Source organism: Etheostoma spectabile, chromosome 1 (assembly GCF_008692095.1).
Source record: "Etheostoma spectabile isolate EspeVRDwgs_2016 chromosome 1, UIUC_Espe_1.0, whole genome shotgun sequence".
In the NCBI taxonomy this organism is placed as follows: domain Eukaryota; kingdom Metazoa; phylum Chordata; class Actinopteri; order Perciformes; family Percidae; genus Etheostoma; species Etheostoma spectabile.
This window is the reverse complement of record NC_045733.1, coordinates 29,592,511-29,598,847: the sequence shown is the minus strand read 5'-3', so window position 1 is coordinate 29,598,847 and position 6,337 is coordinate 29,592,511.

Sequence of the window (6,337 nt, the reverse complement as noted above, 5' to 3'; positions counted from 1 at the left end):
CTGCCTTTCCTGTTAGTGATAGTCTCTCCACCAGTCACCCTTTCATGTCTCAGCATCGAGATGTTTATTGCTCTGCCAAATTGCTGGCTGTATTAATGATCCTTGCCCAGGCAGCTGCAGGTGGTATTGGGTGTTTGTCAGGTTAGCAGTCGTCTGCTGCTGCTGCACACGGGGCCGGACGCGGTGAAGACGGCCAGAGTCTGAGTACCAACCTGTGTGTGGCTTACTCTGGTGCCAGCACTCTGCATGCGATGTTTATATGGACTTAATTGCCCGTCACTGGTATTATTGTAATCTGGAGCTCGTTTGGCACGAGTGGAGTTAGTATGATATAATTCTCTAAATCGGAGTCATGCTTTCCATGCGCTCATCTTTCCCATGTGGCCTTACTTAACATCTTTTTAGACTAAATATTTTGTTATTAAAGTTTACATTATGGGGGGTTTTATTTGGAAATGGAGATGAATAAGCCCTTATGAGCTTTTATAAAAATCAAAATGGACACATTTTTGGAATTGACTATTTTCTGAGAGAAATGTGAATATGGTGAGTATTTATAAAGCACCTTTTAAAACCAGGGTTACAAGGCTGTACAGTGCAAGATTGAATAAACAAAAATGGGAGGTAACAATAACTAAGTACTGATAATAATAAAAACTATAAAATAAAATGCAAACAGAAGTTAAAAACTCAAACAATAGAAACCATCTAGGAGGCAGAACTGAGAGTGGGCGGTAATAAGCAAACCCTGTCAGCCATTGGTTCAGTTTTAATTTAGTCTGTTTCGAAATGTAAAACTTGATCAAATCAAATTGAAAGTTCATTGGCTAATTGTAGCGCTTTCCTAATTGTTTTTTTTTTCTAGTTAATTATTTTCCCTGCAGAGTGGGTTGATGCTGTCATTTCTCTTTACATTTGGAGCTTGAAAGGAATCTCGGAGAGCTGATTGAACAGGAAGAGAAGTGACCCTGGTAACCCCGTGACAATGTGTGATTATCACAAGTGGATCGGATGAATGACGGGAGATGATTAGTACCTTCGCTGTTTCTTTACATCTCCACAGAGACAAAAGCTACATTTGTGTAATGGTATATAATTTACCTCCTTCCTGATTTTTTCTCTCTCTCTCTCTCTCTCTCTCCCTCTCTCTCTCTCTCTCTCTCTCTCTCTCTCTCTCTCTCTCTCCCTCTCTCTCCGCCGTTTTTGTAAGCGCATCATTGATTAGTTTATGTGGAGTTTAGAAAATTACCGTAATTACAGTTCTTGGGCACCATTGTTTCATTATTCACTAATCAAGAACATTGCTCAACGAACAATCAACATATGTCAGTGTGGCTTTTCCTCTCCACATTAACAAATTATTAAACACTGGCCATTAATATGTTAATTTATTTTTTGGCAATGCCGGAACAGATAATTAGATGGAGACATGCAGGTTTTTAAGACCTTTTATTGGTCTCGATTCTACAGAAGTAGTTTACATAAGAATTTAGTTCTTAAACGGTAAGCATCAGAATCAGAATACTTTATTGATCCCCTCAAGGAAATTATTTAGTTGCAGTTGCTCACAGTTATATTAAAAAATACTGTAAATAAGAAAAGAAGAAGTGTATAAAGTAAATAAACATAGCTACAATAATAAAGAAATTAAAAGCAGGATAAATAAATATCACCTTTGTACATGTAGTTGATCAATCATTGCACCAAGTATTTTTTTTAGCAGAAAAGTAATGTCAAAGTAATAAAGTACATTTCTCTTTACAATTATAACTCAAAATGATGAAGTCACTTGCCGTTTCGAAAGAAAGACAAAATGTAAACCACAGCATGGACTTTTATTTTTACCTCTGTTTTTGAGATTTCAAACTTCTTTTCTTCTTTTTACAAAATGAACCAAAACACTGATAATGACAAAGATCTCAGGCATATAGTAGCCTATATATATATATATATATATATATATATATATATATATATATATATATATATATATATATATATATATATCAAATGAAATCATACCCTCAAACTAAAAAGAAATCAGTTTGAATTAAATTCAAACACTATTACTAAGATTTTTTACTAGATATTAGTGAATGCTAATCTAAAGCGGTGTATCTTTGGATGGATGGATGGATGGATGGTGGATGGATGGATGGATGGATGGATGGATGGATGGATGGATGGATGGATGGATGGATGGATGGATGGGGAAAATAACACTCAATGGAATTTCTATGTAGTGTATAAATATAAAAGCAAAGAAAGATTATGACTTTTTTTTGTAAAATCGCATGTATGTATCTATGTAAAAATAGATAGATAGATAGATAGATAGATAGATAGATAGATAGATGATGGATGATGGATGGATGAGCACTTATCATCCCAAAGGAAATTTTACAATTCAACTGCATTCATAGCATTTGTCCCATTTCCACTTCCCCAGAGCCCTTCCTTGTCCTCTTCTACCTGTCCACAGTTGCCTTCAGACCTTTCCACCTGTCCAGGTTACCTGACTGCCACATCCAGCCCCTCCTCCTCCGGCCCCGCCCTAACCCTTTTCCTGCCATGTTTCCTGCCCACCTGTTCTCTATTTCCCTCATTAAGTCCCTTTCAGTTGCCAGGTTGTCTTTGTTGCTTTCGAGTCTCTGATACCCTGGAACTCATACCTGCCTGCACCCTTTCCCCCGCTCCGTTCCTGTTTCTGGACCCTCAGTTAATTCTCTTCAGGCTTGCTACCAATGCATGTAAGCCTTTTTTATTTTTGCCAAAAGAAATACCGATTAACCCTGACGTGCCGGTCTATGATCTGCATTTGGGTCCTTTCCCTGTGGCCTTGTACTCACCTTTGTGACAGCATGAAAATATTTTACTTTCAAAAGCATTCAACACAAATTTACCATCTGTGTGAGTTTACGAATTCAGAACATTTGAACGTCTGGGGTTGCTCAACCTAGAATTTTTAATCTTGAATTTTGGTTTTGTCATGATTTTCACCCATCCACTTTGAGCAATTAGATTTTTTTTGACTGATCATGGAATGACCAATTGATTACTATGATTGGGAAAAAATGTATTGCAAAACGAAAAAAGAGTAGAATTTCAAGAGAAAATGTCCTGGTTGTCCCCATTGATTAAGCAGCGTCTGTCCTAGTGTTAGGACTCTCTTCATTCAGATATAATCAGCTCTGTGTGGCCGGGGTGTGTGTGAAATATTCTCTTGTATTAACCTGTAATTCTATCAAGATCTCCATTATGATTGTTGGATTTGTCTCATTGCTTATTGCTGCTCTGCATGTTTGCACGTAGTAAGTAAGTAAGTAAGTAAGTAAACTTTATTTATATAGCACCTTTCACAGACAAGACAGTGTTCACAAAGTGCTTTACAGTAAAAAAATAAAAAATAAAACAGCAACACATAATAACTAAGCCATATTGCTAGTTAAAGCTTGTCTAAAAGATGTGTCTTGAGTGTTTTTTAAAAGATTCCACAGAATCCAAGGCTTAAGGCTAAGGGAAGAGAGTTCCAGAGCCTTGGAGCCGCCACAGAAAAGGCTCGGTCGCCCTGGTTTTAAAACGTGTTCGGGGACAGTTAAAAGGTCTTGGTCTGAAGACCTTAGAGAACGACCAGAAGTGTAGCGTGCAGTAGATCCTGGATGTAAGCGGGGCTTGTCCATGCAAGGTCTATAAGTAGTGATTAAAATTTTGAAATGCACTCTAAAACCGATGGTAGCCAATGAAGAGCCTTAAGCACCGGAGTAATATGTGATCTCCTGCTGGTCTTAGACAGAAGTCTTGCTGCTGCATTCTGAACAACTTGCAATTTATCCACGTATCAATCAAACGGCTGTTATCAGTGTTACTTCATCTGTGTTTTGTTGCTTGCTTGCATGGCTACGTGTACTGAATGTGGACACCACTAATTTCTTGCTGCTTTCTGTTTCTCTGCATGTCTTCTTGAGAATGTTTTTGCTGTCTTTATGGCGTCTTGTTGTCTTCTGTCTGTACTTTTTTTTTTTTTAACTTTATTGCCCAAATTGAACATTACAGGCAATTTTAGCAACACAACACAGTACAATTACACTTTTTTTTCCTTTCTAATCAACAAAATAAAAAAAAATAAAAAAATAAATGGGTCACCCTGTGTTGAGCTTCGTTCAACAACCATATTGACTACATAGATGCAGGATAAATACACCATTACACATCAGTATGTTTAAATTATTTTAAGTCAAGGCCTAGAATGACAGTCCATCTTTTTACAAAAACAGGTACCTTCAGCTGTAAAATAGCTATATATAATATAGTCATATTTTCCATTGTATGGACCTTTGTATGGGGGCCAGGCCTCATCCAATTAATAGTAATCATTTTTCTTGCGGTCATTAACAATATATGTAGCATGTAGCTTTGGTCCTTAGAAAGCAAGTCTTCAGGCATTATTGTCTGTCCCTTTTAACCGTAATGTCTTTGCTGCTTCCTGTTGCTCTGGTCTCAAAACATCTCGCCAAAGGACTAGAGTTCAGAATTAGCCGTCTGGCTAACACTGGCACATTTACAGAATGTTAATTGATTAATTAGTGCGTTGTCCTTATGAATAAAATAAATAAGGAAATGAAATCATTTGCCGGGGTTCCCCTCTGACTTGCTGCACTTCCTTCTTTCTGTTCCACCTCATTGGCCAGATGTCCCTCACCACTGATCTGCTATGTTCTAATAGGTGGGTAGAGATACAAAAATTGAGTTGTAATTCCAAATTTAGCACTCAAAGTTAAAGTAGGGACCGTGACATGTGAAAACCTTATCTGCAATTGTGGTGGTTTCATTTTCTTTGTTAATAGAAAAGTTAAAGTTCCCCTAAGATTTAAAAAACATCGTCACACCGCTTTGGCATGAAAACCATTTTGAAACCTATTGTAAAATGTCTTAAAGTTGTATCTCAAAGTTAAACATGTTGGGTACCTGACAGCGTAAATGAATCCTGGGTATTCAAAAGCTCCAAATGGTAACTGTAGGAGACTGCACCACATTTGAAACAAAATAAATGTTAACTCAAGGTCCACTTAGCTTTTTCTAGAGCTTTCAACTGCATCTCATATGAGAAAAAAAAACTCAGGAAAAAACTCAGACCTTGAGCTAAGAATGTTTTGTTAAACCACTATACCCAGGGTCAGGAATGAACTTTCATGCTCAACAGATCCACCGTGTTTCACAATGAATCCTTATGTTCGCATTGAAGATGTTTTTTCTTCTTCTGCTTTTTGTTTTTACTTCCTGACAGCCTTTGCTGTCGGCCTGTTGTACAGAAAACTCTGCAGCAGCTTCAGCTTTCATGTCAGTTTGGTGAAAATAAGGATCAACGGAAAAAAAAACTCCAGGAAACCGAGCAGCAGGTCGATATGACTCTAGACGTAAACAGGCAGGCCGACACGGTGAACAGCAGTGGGGTGCAGAGGTCAATACTTCATTAATGTCTGATTAATGTCTTCAAGCTGATTAATTCAATTGAGCCCTTTATTACACTGTGTGTATTAATAGGAGTGAAGCAGTCCCTCAGCAGGAGACGCTGTCTGCCATATGGGGGAGCATTACTGCTGCGTTGGCTGACAGGGAGCAGCCAGAGCACACGATGCCAACCACAGCACCGGGAGGGTCTGCAGGTCACGCTGGGAGAGGTTTGGCAAAAACCTTTAACTGTAAAAAAAACAAAACAAATGTTCCCCAACTTGTAACGTGAAGCTGAGCAGCTCACCCTGAACAAACCATGGAGCCGGAGGTGCAGTCAATCTTTTCTGTGTGGTCTAGTGCAACTAAATGAAATCTTTTCTGGTTTTGGTTGTTTTTGGATAATGCTATGGTGATATTAAAGAGAAAACTGGAAATATTTGTGGGCTCCTTCAAGGCATTTGTGAAATCTTTCAAATTTCTTTTAATCATTTCTGAAATTTAAGGTCAAGAAAAACAACAGAGGTGACTAACTTCCAAGGACTTTTTTTTGACTTTTAGAACATTTTAACAAACCCAACATACTTTTTAACCAGTAATCTTGGAGCTATCAAAAAAAAATTCCACTTATTAAATCTGAAGTTACACAGCAGTAATTTAATAACACAAACAATATAAACACAACCTCATTTCTGGCACCCGACAGCATTTCTTTGCCACAAACAAAATCGATTGGATCTAACAGTGTAAGAGTATCTGCGGAGGATTTTTCCTTTTAATCCTGTGGAATGCCTCCTTCTGTCCTGTGAAACAGTCAGTTGGCGCCAGTGTTTTTCCTTTACCCCAATGATGCATATCCCTGGCACACACACACACACACACACACACA